The 12043-nt window shown below is 36.7% G+C and overlaps 1 long non-coding RNA gene across 4 annotated transcripts in view; it reads right to left on the bottom strand.

Moving 5' to 3' along the window:
- Positions 1-12043, bottom strand: part of LOC136033997 (uncharacterized) — a 501602-nt gene that overhangs the window by 483073 nt on the left and 6486 nt on the right. Inside the window, exons 3-4 of one of the 4 annotated variants that reach the window (XR_010619082.1) lie at positions 8381-8525; positions 3159-3599 (exon numbers count right to left, since the gene is read on the bottom strand). The exons of the other annotated variants lie outside the window; for them this stretch is intronic. This is a non-coding gene — a long non-coding RNA (uncharacterized LOC136033997). Of the gene's footprint in view, positions 1-3158; positions 3600-8380; positions 8526-12043 lie in introns of those variants that run through there. 4 annotated transcript variants of the gene reach the window in all.

Raw genomic sequence — 12043 nt, forward strand, 5'->3', positions numbered from 1 at the left:
ATTCATCTTCTGGATTGAAAGTATAAAACTTTATAGAAGAGCGTCTCTTAAAGCACAAGAATATTTTAAAAGGGTTTCACTGTTTGCTTCACACTTATCCACAGAATAGTGAAGAAAGTAAAGAGATGAAAGAGCCATTTTTGAAGTTGATCGAAATTTATGAAGAAGATTTGGAAAACAACACCTTAAACGTTGATGACGGAAAGAAAAATTTGGCAAAAATTTCTCTAACGGAACAAGGCACACCATGTCAATGCAACTGATTTCCTAAATATTTGTGGCAAAGTAATCTCTCCGAACATCCATATCTTACTTAATATTTTAATCACTATACCTGTATCGACCAGCACAACAGAGCGCTCCTTTTACACTTCGGAGAATCAAGACATACCTAAGAAACGTGACGTCTGAAAATAGGCTAAATGGCTTTACCAATCTCAATGTCCACAGGGAAATTCTAGTTGACACAGACAGTGTATATATCCATACTGACGAAGACTCAATTTTGTTTTGTAAGACAGCTAATATAGGAAGATTGTGTCAGAATAAAACTTAAAATCGTATTTAATCTGCTTGGTTTTATCAATCATTCTTATAGTCCCTACTCGAGCAACTTTAGGCAATGCCTTAAATTACCGGTTTTTCTGAGGATTTTTGAAGTTTTTGTTGATTAGCCCGCACTAGACATCACCACCCTTACTTACGGCAACTTACGTTCATTCTAAGCTTGCTTTCATTCACTCTTTTCATTTTTCTTCATTTTAAGTTTCCTTCTCTTATGGATTTCTGCTTGATTTATCAAAATTATTTTGCTCGAACTATGAGTTTATGCAAAATCTTTTGGATTTTACTTTTTGGTTCTCGTTTGGTTTGAACTTTTTGCTTTTTATGCAAAACTTCCTGTTTTCAATAATATAATTCAAAAGAGGCCATTAACCATTTTTATTTAAAGGGCAGGTAATAATCTTGTCAACAGAAAAAAAATCGGCTTATGTAATTTAAAATGCATTATGGTGCAAATATTAAATATTAGTGGAGAACACTTTCTTTTTGATTTTTTCAACTTTTATCATGACCACATTTATGGATAAGCAGGGCTTTACCGTATGCAAGGTGCAATACATTAAAACAGATTGGACTAATTGACAGTGTTTTCAGGTCGACGCTGCTTTGAGGTAAAGAATTCTCTATACTTTTTTACTGATACTGACAAATGTCCTTAGGAATGGAGATACAACCTAGGTTTCCCGGTACCCACAGGTATATCTTGTGGAGACAGAAAAGTTATCTATTGCCAAGAGGGTCAGTTTCTAAAAATCAAAGACAGAGAACAAACAAAAAAATCAGTTAGTCAGTCAAAGATCGTGCAACACCCTGGTTTCATCTTTGGAGGTAAAGCTATAAAGAAAATTGATTAATCCCATCTCCTCAAAAATATATTTTCCCCATCCATTCACGCGGTAGATATTCTCGAATGGGTTTGTTCCTTCTGGGCAAGAAAGCATGGTGAAATTATACCTTCTATGGACACAATGCCATCCATCTCAATTATAATTCTCTGCAAATTTTACACAAAGCTTGTTCCCAAAAATGAATGCCCGTGTTCTGCAGAGCTCATAGAAAGCTGTTTATACTCCTCCAAAGGATTAATAATACGGCTTCTAGAGATATAACAGGGTGTCAATGGATATTCTTCTGAATACCCACCATTCTTACTAGCTATATACTAGTATCACCGTTACGGTAGGTAAAGAAACACCTCACAAGGGATAGTCAATTCCTATGTTTAGACAGCCTGATTGCACTAAAGTCATTACTAAAAAAATACTACTGTTGCCAACAATCTATGAAAATGGGTTGAGCCATATAGCTCGAATCGGCAAAAAAATTGTTATAAAGGGTATTTTCAATTACAACAGCAGAAAGAACTTGTTTCCCAAAGAGCAAGCTTATGAAAAATGCTGTTGCACTTATGCTATAAATAATTAACGCTTAATGCTATAACCTCTTTTGTTCTAGAGCTACTTTCGATTTACAATCAACTCAAAATCTATTATAATCAAATTATCATGAGTTTTAGAGACTGAAAGCGTTAAGTACAGATCTCCCCCACAGTCAAAAGTATAATGTCTTTTCAACAATCGACGGTTTAAAAGGCGTTTTATATTTTTTTTTTGCTAATCTTCAACATTTTGTAAAATGTCATAAAATATATGCCATATTTCCACGACCTTACTGCATAGTTCATTTGAAGGACGATAAAAATTCTTCTTCAATAATTTTATTAGGTTCTTAAAAGTTTCCTCTAGGCTTCTCATACAAGCCTAGATACTCATGAAAACGCCCAAAGGTTTTTTGGGGTTAGGATGCTCATCCATAGACCAGAAGCTATCGTCAACGCAAAAGTACTGTATACACTGTTATTTGATTTAAAAATTCAATGCATGAAAACGATGCATTTTCGCGAAAGAAAAGACACAATTTTAGAGATCAGAGCGGGCATAAGTCGAATCCTCTAAGTTAACAATCTTAAACCAAACAGACTAAATTGAATGAAGAAATCCAGCACAAAAAGAAACGGAAAAGGCCATTAATATGAGTTGTGCAACCTTCATTTAACTCCCCAAAACAATTAGTAGCATTGCCTCTTCAATGAATACGCAATATATTTTCAATTGAAATTATTCTTTACCCGATGGTCAATATATTTGAAAGAATGAATTATTTTAGTCATTTTATGATTATTATTACTTCGCCATTAGTAAGCATATAGATACAGTAAACCCTGGCATTGGGGGTTTTTGGACAAGCAAGATCCCCTTTCCTACTTTTATCAGGTTCACTCTATATATAAAAAAGTCCTAGCTACATTTTTTAAGTTTAGCATTAATCCGCAAATATAAAATGGCGGGCCCAAAATAGGTCTGTCGAAACTGTTTTTGAAACATAACCACAATATCACTTTTCCTTCATGGCATCCCCTTCTTAAAAGGGGATGCTTAAAGTTGAAAGTATACAATAGTTGTTCGTGTATAGTAAGTGCTCTTCATAAATTGTTTTGATAAACATAGTTATGTATTTATTTTAATTTTCTCTATCTTGTACTCCGTCCCTATGAACTATCCCTAGCTCTAAGAACAACAAGCAGTTTGCAAGAATACGAAGAAACAATATTTTATTGATTAAATTTATATTAAAATATAAAATAAAAAAATGTTGTTGTATGTTGAGTCAGGAAGAGGTTCTTTGGCAGGAGCAGAGGCCACATAATTGCACAGCTTCAATGAGCAGTAAATTCGTTAGGTGAAGGATGAGCAAAAAATTGAAGCAAAATTGATTAAAAATTTTTTGAGGGTTCTATTTTCTTAGTAAAATATAAAAAGGGGAGCAAAAAAATATACGCGAATTTTACTGAGATTCTATTTAACTTGAGGTTTAGAACCCTTGTTTTTTTATTTAAACTTTAAAATTATAAGAAACCAGTTCTGCTGCACTGTCTTTTTATGTAAAAATAAGCGTCTATACACAAAAAGACGAATGCAACAGAGAACAGGCTTATACAGAGAGTTCCAAAATTTACTGCCCAGCTACTTCATTATCTAGAAAAGAAAAGAAAAGTCAATCATTTGCAGACAATAGACAATATGTTTTTTCCGAACTAAAAAATGTATAAAAGGATAAATTTTGAAGACTGGCTAAATACATTACAAGAGCGAAAACCTCAAGATGGTTGCGATGTCTGGTCAAGACCTTTTTTCTTCACATGTAATTATGCTTGCTATTAACAAATCCTTTTAGACTTTCCTGGTACATTTTGTGATATAGGAAAAGCACAGATACAAATGTATTCCTTAAAACTGAATTAGTCAATACGAGATAAATGCTAAATGTGAAAATGAGCACTACCTAAGGAGGGGCGGGGGTAGCATGAATTAGTTTTTGGCGGAAAAGAATATTTCTGGGCAAAAACTTTCATGGATAGATAAGGTGCGATTTAAAAAATTTACATTTTCTAAGAGCCCCACGGAGATAAAACCATCGAAAAAGTGATGAAGAACTAATATATTATACAATATATATATATATATATATATATATATATATATATATATATATATATATAGATATATACATATATATATATATATATACATATATATATATATATATATATATATATATATATATATATATATATATATATATATATACATATGTAGCTAAGCGTATTTTATTTATTATCAATTCTGGCACCCCTTTTATTGAAATCCTTGGAAATTAAATTTAGTCAGGTCTTCGGGGATGGTGAGAAGGGTGCTGAACTGTATGAGAGTCAGGAAGGTGTATGAGAGTCTACATGTAACAAGGTCGTAAGAAAGACGCATTTGCACTATCAAGAACGGCTCAGGAGCGACTAAGGCCCAGCGGCCACGGGGCAACTGTTTTGAGACTAGAATTGCTAACTGATTGCGCATGCAACTGTTGTTGACCATGGCCTTGAGGAAGTGAGGTCCAACCCACGAGGCAATCCAGATGTTACTGGTTTCCAATCAGTCTAAAACCGGTTCCGAATGAGACCCCAGTCATGGTCACAGTTGCGTTGCAGTGCTGTCCCAGACATTTTCGGGAGCTACCGCGTTGATATTGTCCAATTATTTTGGCTCTCAACATGTCAGACCAGGAATTAAACATGAAAGTAGACTAAAAGTAGACTAATATCATGATTGACAAAATGGCTAGTATACAATGACTGAGCAGCTAGGGGTTTTAAGTTTAAACTTTAAGGAGAAGGTTGAAAAGAAAATCGAACTGAATCATAAGAATATATGTGCATCCAGGTAGTCAAAAGAGCACATCTCCAATATCTTAGTAATTTCTAAGGGTATTAAGTTGAAACCTTCAGTCATTGGTGAGGAGGGTGTCGAACAAAATCAAAGTATACTATATACACCTAAGTAGTCGAAAGGGCGCGTCTGCAAAATATCAAGAGCGGCTAAGAGTATTTAGTAGACGCTTTCAGAGGATGCTGGGGGAGGATTCTAAACTAAATCTTAAAGACACTATGTGCATCCATTTCGTCAAAATGATGAACCTATAATATAACAAGAATCGCTTAAAGTTGATATAATATAACAAGAATTGCTTAAAGTATAAAGCTGAAACCTTCGGTGCATGTTGAGATAAATCCCGAACAAATTGTCAAAAGACAGTATCCGCAACATGTCACGAACAGCTTTTGATATCAAGTTTAACTTTCAAGGAATGATCAGAGAGCAAATTGAATTCAATTGGGTGTAAAGAGGGAGGCTCTGAATAAATTGGGATAGAGGAGCGTGCGTAGCTGTGTTGGACTCCAGTGGCTTGGTGCTGCGGTGAGTTCTTCATAGTAGTAGTAGTAAAGAGAGTGGAGAGGTTGGAGGGGTTTCCCCCCTCCAACCCCTCCCCCCCAATGTCATCAGATCCGGTCGGGATTTAAAATAAGAGCTCTGAGACACAACATCATTCCAAACATCAAATTTATTAAGATCCAATCACCCGCTCATAAGTTAAAAATACTTCATTTTTTCTATATTTTTCGAAATAACCGGCCCCACACTCCCCCCCCCAGATGGTCAAATCGGGAAAAAGACTATTTCTAATTTAATCTGGTCCGGTCCCTGATACTCTTGCCAAGTTTCATCGTCCTAGCTTACCTGGAAGTGCCTAAAGTAGCAAAACCGGGACCGACACAGACCGACAGAATTGGCGATTGCTATATGTCACTTGGTTAATACCAAGTGCCATAAAAAGGGGGAGAGGAAAAACTAGTTGGCTATTTCATTTATTTTTTCAGTGATGAAGGGGTTAAAGGTTTTTTCATATCTGGATGTAATGCAGCGAATGGGGGATAAAACTGGGATAGGCTCAGAAACAGCTCGAGGCTGTCGTAATCTGGATCGTGAGTGACGTTTGGGGAAAATACTTGCCGTCCGAGGGTTCGTTATTGCATTTTTTGAAAAACGGAGGCACAACGACGACCTCCTTTGCTCAAGGGTTTCCAAACTAGCTTTTTTAGGAGCAGAGAGTAAGGCACCTTGCCTTCTTTGAAAATTATTCGCAAGGCTCTTTTTTGGATTGACTCAATTTTGACAATGGAAGCGAGAAATTTATTTAGACTATTTGCAGTAATATCAAGGGGCTCTGGTAAGTTGAAATTAAGCTGGTCAAGACTCCTGCCACATAGCTTTTTAACCTCGGAATACCAGTTTTTTGGCTTATTAGTGAACAATTCTTCGATCTTATTTTTATAGTATGATCGTGCCCAATTTACGAATTTCTCTTTTAATTGATTTTCTTAATATATTGGCTTGATCGAGTTTACAATTCCTAAACAGCTTCAATTTGGTTCTAATTAGTGTTTTTATTTTTTGATTAATAAAGGGTTTGTCACTTGAGCATCTTTTAAACCTTTTTTCTGGGAAACAAATTTGATATTTATCAATTAGCTTTTTATGAAACGTGGCTGTTTTCTCATCAAGGTTTTGTAAACTATAAATGTCGGACCAATCTTCAGTACTCAGCCACATACCAAAAGAAAGAAGACCAGAATTTTGAAGAGGGCGGTAAGTGCTATAAGTCTTTGAGAAAGTATGCTTAAAAGTTGAGGAGGGGGACAAAAGAATGGAAAGATGATAACTCCCACCTAATGGGGGCAAAGTTGAGGGAGGGCTGTAAAAATTATACATATTAGTTAAAATAACATCAAGAGAGGTATTTCCCCGAGTCGTCAGTGTTTTAACAATTTGCTTTACTTTAAGTGAAGCACAAAAGGAATCCATTTTCAGGTCGTTGGCATCGCCAACTAAAAAAAGGCCAGCATTGGGGTACTCAGAAATAACAAAATCAGCACTTGCCTGTAATTGCATGATAAAATTACGTTTTGACTCGATATTTTGATTTGGGGAGTAATAGAAAACAGCTATTGCATTAAATACTAAATGGACGAGGGAGTACTTTTGGTCTAACGCTTAGCCTGAGGATTTCATCATGCTCGGATAAGTTAGGGACTTGAATAACCTTTGGGTAAAGGTGACTCTTAGTAAAAAACAGAACTCCGCCACCTTTTTTCCCGAGTGAGTGGTCTGAAGGATGGAGTTTAATAAACTCTGAATAATTTGTCAGGTGTAGGGACCCTGGCTCATGGGATTGAACTTCAGTAACAGCTATAATATCTATCAAATGTGATTTTGAAACCACCTTGAGTTCAGTAAGCTTTTCAAAATTAAGACTTTCAGCATTAGTAACTAAAAGTTTAGGAAAAACAAACCGATTGGGGAATCGCGACAGGGATACTCGATGGGTTTGAGAATTTCCTGGGGGGTAGGGTTTTAATTTAATGTTATTATGCTTTGGAGAAGAGGAGTATGAGAAGGATTTGCTTTGGGGATTTGGATGTGGGGGGGACGGGGAAGGATATGGACGAAGCACGAGGACTTATTATGTGACAATTATTGGACGCAAAAAGTCACAGACCTGAGTCACGTTTACAGGGTACGCACGAGGGATAAAACGAATGGGCTGGGGTTTAGTAAGGTGCTGGGAAAGGGGGCTGGGTGGGAATAGTGATTCATGTCCGTCAAGAAATTGCTGGTTTGCAGCGGAGTAGGGAGGGTATGGGGCAGCCTACTGTAAGAGGGAAGGAAATAGGACTTCTGTATACGGAGAGGAGGAGGAGATACTAGTCTGTCTTTTAATGGTTTAAGAATATCAAGATTTGTCTGGCAAGCAAAATCTTTAACACAGGGATTTGGATACGTTAAATTTTCTCTGGTAACATGTGAGTAATATGTAAATTAAAGATTGGCAAATGGCACTCGGGCGAAGCTGCAAGTGCGAAAAAAATGCACCTGTGAGCTGGAGATCAAAAATGAAATTTCATTAAGATCCGATCATCCGTTCGTAAGTTAAAAATACCTCATTTTTTCTTTTTTTTTTCGATTTAACCGTCCCCCCACTTCCCCCTAGCTGGTCAAATCGAGGAAACGACAACTTCTAATTTAATCTTGTCTGGTTCCTGATAAGCCTGCCAAATTTAATTGTCCTAGCTTACCTGGAAGCGCTTAAAGTCGCAAAACCGGGACAGACCGACAGAATTTTCGACCGCTATATGTCACTTGGTAGATACCAAGGGCCATAAAAAAAAAACTTATTTTTTTATTTAGTAAATATCACGAGGAAAAGAGAAATGCTGAGCTGAACCATGACCCAAAATAGATTGGGAATCACTGAGCCCCTACAGCTTATGCGAAGATACAGTTGTTTTTTTTCATTAGAAATGGAAAAAATAAACAATAAATTTTTTTAGCATAATAAATATTTGATATAATATAATAAATATTACCTCCTCCAGTTTTACCACCTCCTAATCACTTCCAAAATAGTAGTGACACCAGGCATACCACTACGGTTTTGATACAAAATGCTTCCTCCAAATCCCATGGCGAAGCTTATGGCGCCCCAAGCAAATGCAGCTCCCCATGAATTGACTAAAAGAAAAAGAAAAGAAATTATTCTCAAGACAGTTTAGGTCACTAAAATATAATGAATAAGGCTGTAAATGGCAACCCTGTCTGTCTGTCTGTCTGTCTGTCTGTCTGTCTGTCTGTCTCTCTCTCTCTCTCTCTCTCTCTCTCTCTCTCGTAAAAATGTAACAAAGTGTACAAACATATTTTTGAAGCGTTTTTATTTTGCTCTTTATTTTGTATTTCGATTGGATATGGTTGCCGGCGACTCTTACTCCTTGTGCACTCTTTTGAAGAACTCACCGGAGACTTGTTCCAGGCAACTCCCGAGTAGCATAGAAAAATACAGTAAGGACCAGAAACACCAATAGATATCAAGACAAATAACCGATCTTGCCACCTATTTAGTTTTAAAGGCTTCATTAATTTTGCTTAAGAACTGTTTCTTATTTCTCTTGTGTAGTACTTCTAGTCTATGAACTCTAGTCTGGATCGGGATGAAACTTGGTGGGAAAAATAAGCACCGGTCCTAGATACGTTATTGATATAACTGGAACAGATCCGCTCTCTTTGGAGGAGTTGGGGGGGGGGGCTGAAAAATTTGGTATTTTTAACTTACGAAGGAGAGATCGGATCATAATGAAATTACCTATTTAGAAGCACCCCGTAACTCAGATTTGTCATTTAAAATCCCGACTGGATCCAGTGTCATTGGGGGGGGGGGCGGAAATCTTGTAAAACACTTAAAGCTGAGAGATCAGGATGAAACTTGGTGGGAAGAATAAGCACAAGTCCAAGATATGTGATGGAAATAACCGGATCGGATCCGCTCTCTTTGGTTCAGTTGGGGGGGGGGGGTAATTCAAAAAAATGAGGTGTTTGTAACTTAGGAAAGGATGATCAGATCTTAATGAAATTTTATCTTTAGAAGGATCTTGTGCTTTAGAACTCTTATTTTAAATACCGACAAGATCCGGTGATATTGGGGATCTGGAGGGGGAAAACAGAAATCTTGGAAACCAGAAATCTTTGAAAACGCTTAGAGTGGAGAGATCGAGATGAAACTTGATGGGAAGAATAATTACAAGCTATAGATACGTGATTGACATAATTGGAACGGATCCGTTCTCTTTAGGGGGGCTGTGGGTTGTTAATTTGGAAAAACTGAGGTATTTTAACTTAAGAACGGGAGACCAGATCTTAATGAAATCTGATATTTAGAAGAAACTTATGTCTCAGAGCTCTTATTTCAAATCCCGACCAGATCTGTTGACATTGGAGGGAGAAACTGGAATTCTTGGAAAAGGCTTATAAATGTCGTAGATACGTGATTGACGGAACCGGACTGGAACCACTCTTCGGGGGAGTTAGGGGTTGGGGTTCACTGCTTTGGCGAGTTTAGTGCTTCTGGGCGTGCAAGGACAATGAAAATTGGTAGGCGTGTCAGGGAGCTGCACAAATTGACTTGATAAAGTCGTTTTCCCCGATTCGACAATCTTGGGGGTGAAGAGAGAAGAAACATTGAAAAATTAAGGTATTTTTAACTTGCGAGTGGGTGATCAGATCTTAGTGAATTTTGATATTTAGAAGGACCTCGTGACTCATAGCTCTTATTTTAATTCCCGAGTGGCATTAAGCCTCTTATTTTCCTTCTAAAGCAATCTATTGGTTCTTATAATTTTGCCAGAGTTCATACCATATGAGTTCTTGGCTCTTTGCTCTTCCAACCTCATCACAAGTGCCATATGAGCTCTTAGCTCTTGTTTAGGGAGGGGGGATTCATTTCAATAATTTATGTGCGGGGAGCCAAAATCAAACATGCATTAGTTCAAAAACGTTCAGAAATTAACTAAAATAAACTAGTTTTTTTAGCTAATAGTAAGGAGCGACATAAGAAATTACTCCGTATATGAAATGGGTTGTCCCCTCCGCAATCCTTCGCTCTTTACGCTAAAGTTTGACTCTTTGCCACAATTCTACTATTTAAAACAAATAAAAGCTTTAGCGTAAAGAGCGAGGGATTGCAGAGGGGACAACCCATTTCATATACGGAGTAATTTCTGTTCGTTTTAAGTTTTAATGTCACTCCTTACTTTCAGTTAAAAAAACTAGTTTTTTTTATATTTAATTCCCGTTCAAGAACGTGCCTTAGCAGGCGCACATATAATACAGAAGTGCTTAGATCAAGTATATCCAACCTCATAACATTTAGATGCATTGTTACTTGAAACCATTCAATGGGCCACAAAAATAATTCAATTTCAAGAAAAATGGATAATGGTTTCATTCAAAAAAATGTGTCTTTTTTGTCTTAAATTTTTTACCAATCTGAAAGTCTGAAACTAAGCCTTATATTTAATAATCATAGTTAATAATGACTATTAACATAAATAACATATTTAATGATGATCATAGTTCGTTTTGATTTAGTTCAAAATCCGCCTAAGCATTCATTGAAAAGTTTAAAACCCTTGAGACCTTGAAACCCTTAGCTTGTGTAGCAGCAGTAGTAGCATTAGCATGCGAAAAGCACCTTTGTTGTTTTTTTTTCAACATCCCCTTCACCAAACATACCAGGAATTTTAACCATACGAAAAAAGCAGTTCTGGAGCATTGCTGATATGAACAACCAATGTGGGATAGTGCGTTTCAGTTTATTTCGACGCGGCTTCGATATCGTCCAAAATTTTCGAATCAATATTTTTAGGTTTATAGTAGCACTAGTAGATATAGCAGTAGAAGTAGGAGTAGAGTTAATAGTAGCAGTCTTAGCTTTAATAGCATTAATAATAATAGCAGTAGTAGTAGTGGTTGTAGGAGTAGAAGCAGCAGCATTGTGATGCAAAAATTGTCTTTTGGTTTAATTCAACATCTCCCAGAACACGCCTTGTTTAATTTACGCACACAACTGTTCCTAAGATATTGCTGATATGAACTTTGGACAACCCGCATACTGATGGAAGGTTGGCATCCATAAAACAATTTTTTTGGAAAATTCCACCTTTCTATCCGTATGTACAGCTGCAATAGAAGCCACAATTATAACTCAACTTAATGTAATTAGCCATTGCAATGACAAAGTCCATATCTCCTCTTGATAACCTGTATATTCGTATAGACCTTGGAATTTTTATCTTAATGTTCATACCTTTACAAGTAGTTTTTTGTGGCACTTGGTATTTATCAAGTGACATATAGCGATCACACTTTCTGTCTGTCTGTCGATCCCAGTTTTGCTAGTTCGGGCACTTTCAGATAAGCTAGGATGATGGAAGTTGACAGGCGTATTAGGGACAAGACAAGATTATACCAAAAATAGTCACTTCCCCGATTCAACCATTTGGGGGGGGGGAGCGAATGAGATAGTTAAGAAGAATTTTATTTGCCGATAAAACAGATGAGTGTTGTTCTTAAGTGTGGTTTGCTGGTCTAGCGGTATGATTCTTGCTTAAGGTGCATGAGCTTTCATGTTCGAATCCCAGATCACCCCAATTTTTACATGAAGAAGCTCAGAAACAAGATCTGAATTGTGATAATTGAGG

Source organism: Artemia franciscana, chromosome 12 (genome assembly GCF_032884065.1).
Source record: "Artemia franciscana chromosome 12, ASM3288406v1, whole genome shotgun sequence".
Lineage (NCBI taxonomy): Eukaryota > Metazoa > Arthropoda > Branchiopoda > Anostraca > Artemiidae > Artemia > Artemia franciscana.